We start from the raw sequence: 15,219 nt of genomic DNA, 5'->3' as shown, positions 1-15,219 counted from the left end.
AAAACTTAAAAGTAGCCCATTCAAAACAGACACTTTACAAAAGAAGACATACAGGAGGCCAACAAACATATGAAAAAATGCTCATCATCACTGGTCATTAGAGAAATGCAAATCAAAACCACATTGAGATACCATCTCACACCAGTTAGAATGGTGATCATTAAAAAATATGGAGACAACAGATGCTGGAGAGGATGTGGACAAATAGGAACACTTTTACACTGCTGGTGGGAGTGTAAATTAATTCAACCATTGTGGAAGACAGTGTGGCGATTCCTCAAGGACCTAGACATAGAAATTCCATTGGACCCAGCAATCCCATTACTGGGTATATAACCAAAGGATTATAAATCATTCTACTATAAGGACACATACACACGAATGTTCATTGCAGCACTGTTTACAATAGCAAAGACCTGGAACCAACCCAAATGCCCATCGACGATAGACTGGATAGGGAAAATGTGGTACATATACACCATGGAATATTACACAGCCATCAAAAATGATGAGTTTGCGTCCTTTGTAGGGACATGGATGAACCTGGAAACCATCATTCTCAGCAAACTGACACAAGAGCAGAAAATCAAACACCACATGTTCTCACTCATAGGCAGGTGCTGAACAATGAGAACACATGGACACAGGGAGGGGAGCACTACATGCTGGGGTCCGCTGGGGGGAAGTAGGGGAGGGACGGGGAGGTGGGAAGAGGTAGCATGGGGAGAAATGACAGATACAGGTGAGGGGAAGGAAGGCAGCAAACCACACTGCCATGTGTGTACCTATGCAACAATCTTGCATGTTCTTCACATGTACCCCAAAACCTAAAATGCAATAAAAAAAAAACTTAAAAGTAATCTACAGATTCAATGCAATCCCTGACAATATTAATAACATTCTGCACAGAAATACAGAACAAAAATCCTGAAATTTACATGGAATCACAAAAGACCCAGAGTAGCCAAAGCCACCCTGAGCAAAAAGAAGAAAACTGGGGGAATCACAGTACTTGATTTCAAGTAATACTACAGAGGTTTAGTAAGCAAAATGGCATGGTACTGGCATAAAAGTAGACCAATGGAACAGAATAGAGAATGCAGAAACAAATCCATACATCCAGAATGAACTCATTTTTGACAAAGGTGCCAATAACATGTATTGGGGGAAAAGACAGTCTATTCAGTAAATGGTGCTGTGAAAACTAGATATCCATATGCCGAATGAACTAGACCACTATCTCTCCTTACATAATAAAAATCAAATCAAAATGGGTTAAAGACATATCTAAGACCTCAAACTATGAAACTACTACAAGAAAACAGTGGAGAGACTCTCCAGGACATTGGACTAGGCAAAGATTTCTTGAGTAATACTCCAAAAACACAGGCAACCAAAGCAAAAAATGTAAAACGGGTTCACATCAAGTTAAAAAGCTGCTGCACTGCAAAAGAAACAATCAACAAAGAGGCAACCCACAGAATTGGAGAAAATATTTGAAACTACCATCTGGCAAGGGATTAACAACAGAAACTACACAGAGCTCAAACAACTCTAAAGGAAAAAATATAATCCAATTAAAAATGGGCAAAAGATATGAATAGACACTTCTCAAAAGATGACATACAAATGGCAGACAGGTAAGATCAATCAATATCATTGATCAGAAGAGAAATGCATATCAAAGCTCAATGAGATATCATCTCACTCCAGTTAAAATGGCTTATATCAAAAGTGAGACAATAATAAATGCTGGAGAGGATATGAAAAAAAGGGACTGTTGTACACTATTGTTGGGAATATAAATTAGTACAACCACTATGGAGAAAAGTTTAGAGATTACTTCAAAAACTAAATATAGAGCTAACATATGATCTAGCAACCCCACTGCCAGGTATCTTCCTAAAACAAAGGAAATAAGTATATCAAAGAGATATCTGCACTCCTATGCTTATTTCAGAACTATTCACAGTAGCCAAGATTTGAAAGCAACCTAAATGTTCATCAGCTGATGAATGGATAAAGAAAATGTGGTACATGTACACAGTGGAATACTATTTCAGTCATAAAAAAGAATTAGATTCTGTCATTTGCAACAAATGGATGGACCTGGAGGCCACTATGTTAAACCAGGCAGAGAAAGACAAATTTGTATGTTCACTCTTATTTGTGGGAGCTAAATTAAAACCATTGAACTCATGGAGATAGAGAGTAGGAAGATGGTTACCAGAAGTGGGAAGAGTAGTGTGTGTGTGTGTGTGTGTGTGTGTGTGTGTGTGTGTGTGAGGAGGGGACAGGGAGAGTGAAGTGAGGATTGTTAATGGATATCCCAAAAATAATTAGAATGAGTAAGATCTAGTATGTGCTAGCATAACATGGCGACTATAGTCAAAAATAATTTAATTGTACATTTTTTAAAAAGTGAAGGGTATAATTGGATTGTTTTAAAAAATAAAATACAAAGGATAAATGCTTCAGGAGAGAGATGCCTCATTTACCTGATGTGATTATTACACATTCTATGCCTGTATGAAAATATCTCATGTACTCCGTAAATACATACACCTACTATGTACCCACAAAAATAAAAAAAATTAAAAAAGGAACGGGTTGGTATGAATGAGGACTCATCAGAAAACTTTGAAATTAAAAATATAGTCATCAAAAATGTTTAAAAATTTATTAAATGGGATAAACTGTAGAATACACACAGTTAAAAGAATTAGAGAATTTACCTAGACCCCAGTGAAAACAAAGAAATCAGCTATATGTAAAAGTAATTAAGGGATATAGATAATAACTTGAGAGGCTCCAAGAAGGCACTAGAGGGATAGCAGCTATTATAGGTCGAATGGCCTCCTAACGGTGTCTACACTCTCATCTGTGGAACCTGGGACTGGGTACTACATAGCAGGAGGGACTTGGCAGATGTAAGTATGATTAAAAGCCTTAAAATAGAGGATATTTTCTTCAGTTCTGCATGTGGGCCCAATATACTCACATGAGCCCTTAAAAATAGAGATGCGGGGCCGGGCGCAGTGGCTCACGCCTGTAATCCCAGCACTTTGGGAGGCTGAGGCGGGTGGATCACAAGGTCAAGAGATCGAGACCATCCTGGTCAATATGGTGAAACCCCGTCTCTACTAAAAATACAAAAAATTAGCTGGGCATGGTGGCGCGTGCCTGTAATCCCAGCTACTCAGGAGGCTGAGGCAGGAGAATTGCCTGAACCCGGGAGGCAGAGGTTGCAGTGAGCCGAGATCGTGCCATTGCACTCCAGCCTGGGTAACAAGAGTGAAACTCCTTCTCAAAAAAAAAAAAAAAAAAAAAAAAAAATAGTGATGCGGGCTGGGCATGGTGGCTCAGGCCTGTAATCCCAGCACTTTTCGGAGGCTGAGGCAGGTGGATCACTTGAGGCCAGGAGTTCAAGACCAGCCTGGCCAATATGGTGAAACCTTGGCTTCTGTACTAAAAAATAATAATAAAAAAATTACCTGGGCGTGGTATCACACACCTATAATCCCAGCTACTTCGGGAGGCTGAGGCCAGAGGATGGCTTGAGCTCGGGAGGTGGAGGTTGCAGTGAGCCGAGATCATGCCACTGCACTCCAGCCTGGGTGACAAACTGAGATCCTGTTTCAAAAAAACAAAAACAAAACAAAGAAACAAAAGCAGTGAAGTATAAGAAGGCCTTGATTAAAAGGACATAAAAAGCTGGCTTACTGGCTCAAATATGGAATGGGCAGACTGTGAGGAATGCAAGGATCCTAGAAGTGCTGAGAGAGCCTGTTTACAGCCAGCAACTGCTAACTGAACCTTAGCCCTAGAGCTGTAGGAAACGGAATTCCTTAACCAACATGAATGAGAATGAGCGGGTCCTACCCCAGATTCTCTTGTCTCTAGATAAGATCCCAGGAATTTTGATTTAGGGAGCAGAACCAACCTAGAGTTCTGACCGCAGAACTGTGAGATAACACCTGTGAGTTGTTCTAGCTGCTTGCTTACTTGTGTAAGTAAATCCTTATGTGTTAGAACTCCATTATATATTGTGATCAATTGACTTGTGTCTGCCCCAAAACTAGTAAGTTAAGGTTCTATCTCTAAATACCTCACAGTATCAGCTTATTCAGAAATAAGGTCATTGCAGAATTAATCTGTTAGGATGAGGTCACAATGGAGTAGAGTGGGTCCCTAACCCAGTATGACTGGGATCCTTATAAAAAGCACACCATGTGAAAAGACAGAGGGAAGATCATGCAGACACATGGAGAATGCCATCTACTAAGAATGCTAACATTGCCAGCAAAGCACCAGAAGCCAGGAAAGAGGCATGGAACAGATTCTCCTGCACAGCCCTCAGAATCAACCCTGATAACACATTGATCTCAGACTTCAAGTCTCCAGAAATTTATCGGGAAGCAATACATTTCTGTTGGCTAAGCCGCCCTGGCAATCTGATACATGTATGTTTACCAGTTAAGGGCACAGAATAAATTTCTTAGAAATTCAGAAAAGTAAAAAAAAAAACAACCCTCTGAAGACCTTCAGAGGAATGTTTAATATGAAGACCTCAGCATGAAACTGAGCTACCTCTCAGTTTTATGGAGTAGATATGACTTGGAGTGGGACCTTGAAACAACTAGAACTTGGATGCCAAAGAAGAGGAAGCAAGAGCTGTGGGGATGGAAGACAGGGAGGAGAGGAGAGAATAAAATGGGAAAACTTGATGGGGAAGAATGTCTTTATCAATAATAAGTACAGCCATCTGATAGGGCCAAGGACAAGCAGAATGGCATAGATAATCACAAGACTGGAAATAAAAGGTGAAGTCAGATCACGAAAGGACTCACCCAATACTAGATTTCAGAGCTGAATTTTATCCAATATGTAATGGAGAATTATGGAGCTTTTAAAGCTGGAAAATCACATGATGAAACTAGTTTGGGGGAAATAGATCTGGGTAGGAGAAGGATGGAATGGTAAATGGTGACTGGTGCAGAAAACTGTCATCTGGGACGAGAGTCAGAAGATTATTATAATGGCATGACAAAGGTCTGAAGGAAATGTGTGAAATATTACAAAGGAAGAATGGGCAGGGCTTAGTGAGGGAATGGCCTCTATGAGTGGAATGGAAGGAATCCAAATAAACATCAAGGTTTTAAGTTTCAGAGACTGAAGACCCTGAGATGGCATAATCAGGATGCCATCTTGGTGTGGCGGAGGGGCTGGAAAGGGACAGGCGACCAATGGTAAGTTTGGTTTGTGATCCAAGGGGCTGAAGGTAATATAACAGCAATGTCTGGGATATAGTTGGGTGTGTGCACATAATATGTAAGAGAAACTTAACAGAGATAAATCGAGGTTCCTTTATTTAGGTTTCTTCTTTGTGTTTTCAAGACAGATTCTGTGTATTTGGATGTTGTTTACCATAGTCACTGATGATCCTGTTTCTCCCATCAGACTGTGAGATCTTTAAGGGACAAAACAGTTTCTTTGTACCCATAACCCAACTAGACTATCCGGCACTTAATAGAAGATCAGGAAATGAGAATTGAATTGAATTGCACTGCATTGAGGTGAATGAACCAAGCCTTCTGACACCAAGTCCAGTATTCTCTCCAGTGTAATACAGTTGCTTCCCTGTAGTGACTAGCCCAAAGATGGAACTAAAATGTCAATATTACTGCCAGCTAATTCAGGGCCTTTTATTTAAGCAGCAGGGACTGAATTTTCCTACTCCACAGGTGTATGGTTTGGCTGGCAACCTGATTACTGGCAGATAAAGATAATGGTTACAATAGTTCCAGGATGTCTGGAGCCTTGTAGTGGAGCCTCTGCAGTACCTTGGCTACAAAAGACATTCAAGCTGTGTAAGTGATCAGATATTATAAGGAGCTGCTCTTTAGCAGCAGAGACACTGGAAAATTATATCAAGAAAGGCTCCCTTTTAAAAGCACAGCGCTGAAGCATCTTGATGATGTAGCAGTTTGTGTGTCTACAACAAACATCAGACATTTTCATTTCATAATCATAGCTGAAGGAATTATGCTTTTTTTTTTTTTTTTTTTTTTTTGAGACGGAGTTTCGCTCTTGTTACCCAGGCTGGAGTGCAATGGCGCTCTCGGCTCACCGCAACCTCTGCCTCCCGGGTTCAGGCAATTCTCCTGCCTCAGCCTCCGGAGTAGCTGGGATTATAGGCATGCGCCACCATGCCCAGCTAATTTTTTGTATTTTTAGTAGAGACGGGGTTTCACCATATTGACCGGGATGGTCTCGATCTCTTGACCTCGTGATCCACCCGCCTCGGCCTCCCAAAGTGCTGGGATTACAGACTTGAGCCACCGCACCCGGCCCTGGAATTATACCTTTTAATCACTTTTTGGGTGTCAGTAAAAAATAGAGATAGAGATTCACGGCCTCTGTATGAATGAAAGCCTTGAGAAACACTACTATGTTAAAAACAACAGGCTGGGCATAGTGGCTTATACATATAATAATGTCAGCATTTTGGGAGGCTGCGACAGGTAGATTGCTTGAGCCCAGGAGTTCGAGACAAGCCTAGGCAACATAGAGAGATTCCATTCTTACATAAAATATAAAAATTATTAGGTTGGTGCAAAAGTAATTGCGTTTTTGCTATTTTAGTGGGAAAAACCGCAATTACTTTTGGGCCAACCTAATAGCTGGGTGCAGCTGCTTGGGAGGCTGAGGTGGGAGGATCATGTGAGCCTGGGGAGGCTGAGGCTGCAGTGAGCCATGATTGTGCCACTGCACTTCAGCCTGGGCAATAGAGTGCGACCCCATGTGAAAAAATACAATCAATAAAAAAATTAGAACAACACACCTGCTTCATGTCAAAAGGCCTATGGTCAAAAGACAAAAAATAATCCAGGCAAATATTTAAAACTAATATCATAGACCTGATATATAAAGAGATCCTACAAATTGACAGTAAAATAACAAATAGTAGAATAAATTAGAAAAATAATTTAACAATAGGCACAAGTATGAAAATATAATTTGCCAAATGACTCTTTACCATAGGAAGAGACTCAAACTCACTGAATATAAGAGGCATATAAATGAAAACTAAGGGAGATGTGAAGGGTGAGTAGGTAGCCAAGTGAAAGAAGGATGGAGACAGACAAGAAGCTAAGAGACTAATAAACTAATCATAGCTATTTTGTATTAAGTACTTACTGGGATCTAGTGAGTGCTGCTTTACACAATTCATGTTATACAAGTACCATTTCATCCCTATAATAACCCTAAAAGTAGGAAGTATTGATATTGCAATGTTACAGGTGGGATTAAGTAATTTACCAGAAATCACAAAGTAAATCATAGAGCCTTGCCTTGAACTCTGGAAGTTAGAACAACTCTGGGAGTGTAGCAGACTGCCCAGAAAGGGAGCTTTATAGGACAATGATCAAAAATAAAAATATTCAGACAAAGATGAATTAAACTGTGGAGATACAGAGTTGTCAGAGTCCTGAAAGGTCAATTAGACCAACTTCCAACATAGAACAGATTTCCTCTGCAACCTCTCCAACAGATGGCCATCCCAGCTGCCACGTAAACGCATCCAATGACAAGAAAGCTCTTTACTTGTTAAAGTGGCTCATTGCATTGCTGAATGTCTTTGTTGGAAAAAGTCTTTTTTATATGAAGCTAAAATCTGTCTCTCCATAAGTATGAGCAATTTGTTCCAAGCGATGAAAAGAAAATGAATTTTTTCTCTCATGTATATGATAGCTCTTCAGAATAAATAACCCAGATCTTTCCATTTTTGCTCACTTGACATGATCTCCAAGCCCATCACTTATCTGGCTAACTCCTCTGGATTAGAAACATTCTAGTTTCTCAGTTTTCTTATTAAAATGTATTCCCAGAAATGCTTGTTTTACATTATGGCTAAGTATTGAGATATACTTATTTCCCTTCATATATCTGCACAGCACACTCAATGTATATGCAACAGTCTATTATTGTAATCACCCAATGGGTTCTTCCTGTCCACTGCACAGGCAAAACCAACTCACTGAAACCAGGGTATTCAGTAAAGAAAGAGTTTATGTAATGCAAGGCAACTGAATGAAAGACTGGACTTATCATTTCAAATCAGTCTCCCAGAGAACTCAGAGGCTAGGATTTTTATAGAATATTTCATGGGCAAGGACGTAGGGAATGGGTGCTGCTGATTGGTTGGGGATAAAGTCATAGGGATGTGGAAACAGTCCTCATGTGCTGATTCTGCCTCTGGGTGGGGGCCACAAGACCAGCTGAATAATAATTCATGGGTCTGGTTGGGGTCAATTGGTTTCCAGAATGCAAACATCTGCGAAACATCTCAGAAGACCAATCTTAAGTTCTGTAATAGTGATGTTATCTATAGGAGCAAACGGGGAAGTGACACATCTTGTACCTCTGGCCACATGACCCCTGAGCAGTAAGGGATGATAGAAACTTGATCTATATTTTAGCAGAATGTAGGCCCTTCCCCAAATCCTAATCTTGTGGCCTTTCATTAGTCTTATACAGGCAGTTTCAGCCCCCCAACAAGGAGGGAATCAGTTTTAGAGAGGGACTATTATCATCCTTGCTTCATAGTTAAACTGGAAACTAAGTTCATTGCATGGTTAGCCGGGCCTATGCCCAGGAATGAGTGAGTACAGCCAGCCTGTGAGTCTAGAAGCAAGATGGAGTCAGCCATGCTACATTTCTCTTGCTGTCATAATCTTTGTAAGGGCAGTTTCAGTATTACAGTAACCTTTCTAGCACATGAATCACATATGCCCCAGTGAAGAACTGTTACTGGAAAGAGGTCCCAATCCAGATGCCAAGAGAGGGTTCTCGGATTCATGCAAGTAAGAATTCAGGGTGAGTCCATAGAGTAAAGTGAAAGCAAGTTTATTAAGAAAGTAGAAGAATAAAAGAAAGGCTACTTCATAAGCAGAGCAGGCCCGAGGGCTGCTGGTTGCCTATTTTTATGGCTATTTTTTGATTATATGCTAGAGGAGGGGATTATTCATGCCTTCCCTTTTTAAATCTTACAGGGTGATTTCCTGATGTGGCTGTATCATTTGTAAACTGTCCTGACATCGGTGGGTGTGTAGCAGTGAGGACACAGAGGTCATTCTTGTGGTCATCTTGGTTTTGGTGGGTTTTGGCCGCTTCTTTACTGCAACCTGTTTTATCAACAAGGTCTTTATGACCTGTATTTTCTGCTGATCTCATCTAAGCTCATCCCGTGACTTAGATGCCTTCACCCTCTAGGAATGCAACCCAGTAGGTCTCAGCCTCATTTTACCCAGTTCCCATTTAAGACGGAGTTGCTCTGGTTCTCACGCCTCTGACAGAACCAAGCACAGTCCTCTTTCTATGGCTAATAGGTTTTTAATAGTTGTATAAATTTGTTATCCTGAATGCAAATATAAAGTTTCTACAGCAGAGATGAAAGGTATTATGATTCACATCAAACTATCAGTTCCCTTGCCCCAACCCCCTTGAGCGATATGATGAAAGCCAGATGTCATCTTATATGTACTAGGTTCTGTACTGGAGGAGAGAAAGCCCCCCTCAAAATTATGAATCTGAGAGCTCATATATGGGAGGGTCAGCTTTCTCTCGTCCCCTTCTGAGAAAGGGAGAGAAACCTTTGCTTTCTAGTGTACACCAGTTTTCCTGGGGAAGAAAAGGGAAAGGTCTGGGCTTCTTACCTTTTGGAATGTAAATATATGTCTCCAGGGGTAAGGTAAGGGGAGCTTCTCCTGGTTTACAACTCTTTCGATGTTTTCTCGGTTGCAGGTTTTACCCTCTCCCACCCTGCTCCTCTGAAGTGTAAACACAGACCTTTGGGGAGACAAATCTCTGTAGAGTTGTCTCATTAGCTATTCAGTCATAGTCATAATTTAACTACTAAGGCTTATTCTTTAACCTGGACTCCAGAAAAACTTGCTCAGAAAGTCCTAACTGTGCAGAAACATGAAAATACTTGGGCTTGATGCAGGTCTTTTTCCTAGGCCCAGAATGGCTTGCCCACTCATTTTCTGTCTCTCTTCTCTCTCTCTCTCTCTCTTTCTCTCTGTCTCTCTCTGTCTCCGTCTCTCTTTAAAGGAAGGGGGATCCCCAGATAACCCACAGCAAAAAAGACAGAGTCAGGTTTAAATACCTGGTAGGGCCAGAGGGCAGAGGCTGGGTCATGGGAATACTGGTCAAGTGAGAGCACTCCTGCTCTCTTTCCCTCTATCAGCAATTCAGGGAGGAGAAGACTAGAAGTGAGTGTGATGAGAATAAAGAATGTGCCTGTAATCCCAGCACTTTGGGAGGCTGAGGCGGGAGGATCACCTGAGGTAGGGAGTTCGAGACCAGCCTGACCAACACAAAGAAGTCCTATCTCTACTAAAAATAAAAGATTAGCCAGGTGTGCTGGCACATGCCTGTAATCTCAGCTACTCAGGAGGTTGTGGTGAGCCGAGATTGTGCCATTGCACTCCAGCCTGGGCAACAAGAGTAAAACTGTGTCTTAAAAAAAAAAAAGTGACCATGACCACCTCCCTTTTATTCTCTGCTGGCAGCAGGCCTGAGCTGGAGAAGGATGAGAATGTTGATCATAAGCTGTGTTTGAAGGTTTGATTATAAAAGGGAACTTAATTACTAATTAAGGACTTGCTTTACTCCAGAGGTAACAGAAAAGTCACGGGCTTTGCCTGAGTTCTTATCCAGGAGCAGGGGGAAGAATTGGATGTTAGGATATAAAATTTATGTTTTGAGCCATTCTGAGCCAAGCAATACTTGTCAGAGGTGTTTGAAGCAGAGCAACTCCATCAGGGACTGAGTAAAATAAGGCTGAAACCTACTGGGCTGCATTCCCAGGAGGCTGGGTATTCTAAACCACGGGGTGAGATGGGAGGTTGCCGCAAGGTACAGGTCACAAAGACCCTGCTGATAAAACAGATTGCGGTAAAGAGGCCGGCTGAATCTCACCAAAACCAACATGGCAGTGAGAATGACCTCTGATCACCTTTACTGCTCATCATGAGCTAATTAGAATATATTTGCATGCTAAAAGACACACCCACCAGCACCATGACAGTTTACAAATGCCATGGCAAGTGTCAGGAAGTCATCCTATATGGTCTAAAAAGGGGAGGAACCCTTGGTTCCAGGAATGGCCCACCCCTTTCCTGGAAAACTCACGAATAATTTGCCTCTTGTTTAGCATATAATCAAGACGGAGCTAACAATAAGTACAAGCAGCTGAGCAGCCCAAGGTGCTGCTCTGCCTGTGGAGCAGCCATTCTTTATTCCTTTACTTTCTTAATAAACTTGCTTTTGCTTTACTCTGTGGATTTGCCTTGAATTCTTTCTTGCACGAGATCCAAGAATCCTCTCTTGGGGTCTGGATTGGGACTCCTTTCTGGTAACATACTATCTAAACCTTGCTCATAAATAGAGTATATTTATTTTTCTTTTTTTTTTTTTGAGACGGAGTTTCACTCTTGTTACCCAGGCTGGAGTGCAATGGTGCAATCTCGGCTCGCTGCAACCTCCGCCTCCTGGGTTCAGGCAATTCTGTCTCAGCCTCCCGAGTAGCTGGGGTTACAGGCATGCGCCACCATGCCCAGCTAATTTTTTGTATTTTTTAGTAGAGACGGGGTTTCACCATGTTGACCGGGATGGTCTCGATCTCTTGACCTCGTGATCCACCCGCCTCGGCCTCCCAAAGTGCTGGGATTACAGGCTTGAGCCACCACGCCCGGCCTTATTTTTCTTCTTAAGAGAAAAATGCACTGGAAGAGGAACGGTCTGTTACAGACAGGGCCTGCTTCACCTCTTTCTAACTCTCCAAAATTGGATGCTAACAAACAGAACTTTCAGAAATATCCTCTACAGAGACCTAAAGCCTCCAAGAGGTAGTATAGATGTATTAAAATGTTCAAGAAGAGTTGGATATATCAATGGATGCCAAATAGAGAATGGGATTTTTAGAGAATCTGGTCATGCTTAAAGGAATATTCTCTTTTTGAGACAGAGTCTCGCTCTGTTGCCAGGTGCCAGGCTGGAGTGCAGTGGCGCAATCTTGGCTCACTGCAATCTCTGCCTCCTGGGTTCAAGCAATTCTCCTGCCTCAGCCTCCGGAGTAGCTGGGACCACAGGCGTGCGCCATCACGCCTAGCTAATTTTTGTATTTTTTAGCAGAGATGGGGTTTCACTATGTTGACTAGGATGGTCTTGATCTCTTGACCTCGTGATCCACCTGCCTCGGCCTCCCAAAGTGTTGGGATTACAGGTGTGAGCCACCACGCCCAGCCTTAAAGGCATACGCTCAATTTTCCACTTGACAAAATGAAATCAACCATGCCCCGTTGCTCCAACCCTCAGAAAATGTGTGGAGATTTCACTGGGAAGACCAGATCCCAGGCTGGATGCTCCATGGGTCTGATCCAATACAGCAATTACTTTTGCGGCCTAGAGGTCCCATAGCACCCTATGCTTCTTTTCATAGCATTTAATAGTCTCTATTGTCATTGATTTTTAAATTTATTGGATTGTTAATCTAACTCACATCGCGTCTCAGAAGTATGGAGACATTGTAGTGCCTTTGTTAATGTGTTCAGCCTTCCTTGATCCCACCTGCTGGTGAGGAGTAAAAACAATTACTTTTAAATCCTTCCTCGTTTAAACTTAATCTGATCTACTCACTTAGCAATCCCTTAAATGAAGTTAGTCTGAAAATAAAAGCTCAGCTGTGCGATTTCTCACCCTTGCAGCCCCAAGATGTTGACTGGGCGTTTGTATGCCAGGAGGAATGGGGTTGCCTGACCCTGAGTCGGTAGGCAAGACGGGTCCTTGGGAACCATGTCCTCCACTTTGTTGACTCTTGTCCCCCTGGTAGCTCTCACTCAGCATGGCCGGCAATGCAGCTGATGTTTGTGGCTGCAGTGATTTATTATCAGTTCTCTCTGATGAGCCTCTCTGACTCCCTTGGCCTCCGCTGGGTCCTCCCTGCAAACACCTCTGACTTCTGGCTGTGACTCCACTTTAGTCCTGGCCCACCTGGTAGTCCTTCACCCACCTCACCTGCACTATAGATCCGAGCCAGATTCTCATAGAGTTCTGGGTCACAGGGCTCCTGTGGAAACTTTAGGAGACTCTAAAGTTAAACCTCGTAACCTCCCTCTACCTGGCCACGCTGGCCTCACTAGCATTGAGATGAGGTAGCCTGCAATGAGGCCTCTTCTCAGAGTCTCAGATGGGGTGCTGGGGAGAGAATGATGCCCCTTTGTCCTTGGTATTTCCCCCAGTCACCTCATGCACAGTCAGGACACACATCTGACTACATTGCTTCTTTGTCTCTGTCCCTGTCTCTGTCCATCTCTCCTTTTTCTTCCCCCAGTTCTGGGACAGAAGAGGAATGACTTCCCTCTCCTCTTCCTCTGTAATCCATTGCCCTTCTACTTAGAGGAGTTAAACCCAAGGCCCTGCTGCTCTCCCTATAACAGGAGGGTGTTTTCTCTGCAGTATGAGAGAACGCTCTCAGCTGAGTTTCCAGGCTCAGCGTCATGGTTAATTTTATGTGTTGACTCGACTGGACTGAGGATGCCTGGATAGCTGGTGAAATACTTCTGGGTGTGTCTGTGAGGGTCTTTCTGGAATAGAGTAACATTTGAATAGGTAGACAAGGTCTGCTTTCACTAATGTGGGTGGCATCACTCACTCCGTTGCGGGCCAGAATAGAATGAAAAGCTGGAGGAAGAGTAAATTCTTTCTCTCCTTGAGCTGGGACATCCATCTTCTTCTGCCCTCGGACATTGAAGTGTCCAGTTCTGGGGCCTTCAGATTCAGACTGAATCACACCCCCATTTTCCTGGTTTTCTAGCTTGCAGATGGCTGATGGTGAGACTTCTGGGCCTCCATAATTACATGAGCCAATTCTCATATATATCTATAGTATGTAGAATATATGTGAGAGATACATTAATATAAGTATACACATGTGAGACCTATGTGTGTGTGTGTCCTATTGGTTTCATTCCTCTGGAGAACCTTGATTAATACACTTGGTTTCTAACAGATGGGGGATGAAGGTGAATAAAATAATTAGAAAGGTTCTCTCCTAATACAATAGCTTGAGGCCAGGTGTGGTGGCTCACACCTGTAATTCCAGCACTTTGGGAGGCCAAAGTGGAGGGATCACTAGAGCCCAGAAGTTCAAGACAAACCTGGGCAACTTAGATTTGGCCAGGTGGCAAATCTTAGAATGAGGACAACCTCATATCTAACCCCTTCGAAAAAAAAATTAGCTGGGCATGGTGGCACCTGTAGTTCCCACTACTCAGGAGGCTGAGGATCCATTGAGTCCAGGAGGTTGAGGCTGCAGTGAGCCATTATTTTGTCACTGCAGCCTGGGTGACAGAGTGAGACCCTATCTAAAAAAAAAAAAAAAAATTACAGTAACCTGGTTTTTAAGGCTATTGTTTGGTTGTGCAGTTTTATTTTGAAGATCAGAAATTGAATTTAATTCTGTCTCTTTGCATTACATTTAAATTGCTTGGAACAGTGACTGGCACGCAGTAAGTAGCAAATGTTGTTATTGTGTAACAAATCATTTCTCTCCTTCTGAGGCTGGGTAGTTTCTTGGGCCCACTAAGAAACATATGTTCCAGGAAAAGCAAAAGAGAAAAATCATACTAATAATTTCTAAGATATCTAACTCATTAACATTTACATTTTACCATATTTTGAAATTATCAACTCATATATGCTTGGAGAGAAATTTAAACAATATACAGGTGTCATGATTACAAAGTAAAAGTCCTCACATAACTTTGTGTTTTTTTTGTTTTGTTTTGTTTTGAGATAGAGTCTTGCTCTGCTGCCCAGGCTGAAGTGCATTAGTGGGATCTTGGCTCACTGCAACCTCTGCCTTCTGGGCTCAAGCAATTTTCATGCCTTAGCCTCCTGAGTACCTGGGATTACAGGCACCCACCACCACACCCTGCTAATTTTTGTATTGTTAGTAGAGCCAGGGTTTTACTATGTTGGCCAAGCTTGTCTTGAACTCCCTACCTAAAGTGATCAGCTCGCCTTAGCATCCCAAAGTATCGGATTACAGGTGTGAGTCACTGCTCTTGACTCCTTGCTTAGCTTTGAACATTTTCCCTGTTCTGGCCCCCATTTTACTTCTTTCCTTAAAGATTAAAACTTTAAATATTT

General features: G+C 42.2%; 1 protein-coding gene across 1 annotated transcript in view; it reads right to left on the bottom strand.

Moving 5' to 3' along the window:
* Positions 1 to 9,783, bottom strand: part of CEP135 (centrosomal protein 135) — a 186,990-nt gene extending 177,207 nt beyond the window's left edge. The window contains exon 1 of the mRNA XM_074396162.1: positions 9,720 to 9,783. The gene's annotated coding sequence lies outside the window, so the exon portion shown is untranslated. The remainder of the gene's footprint in view (positions 1 to 9,719) is intronic.
* Between the last annotated feature and the right edge of the window lie 5,436 nt (positions 9,784 to 15,219).

This window comes from Saimiri boliviensis, chromosome 3, assembly GCF_048565385.1.
Source record: "Saimiri boliviensis isolate mSaiBol1 chromosome 3, mSaiBol1.pri, whole genome shotgun sequence".
In the NCBI taxonomy this organism is placed as follows: domain Eukaryota; kingdom Metazoa; phylum Chordata; class Mammalia; order Primates; family Cebidae; genus Saimiri; species Saimiri boliviensis.
This window is presented reverse-complemented; position numbering and strand designations above follow the sequence as displayed.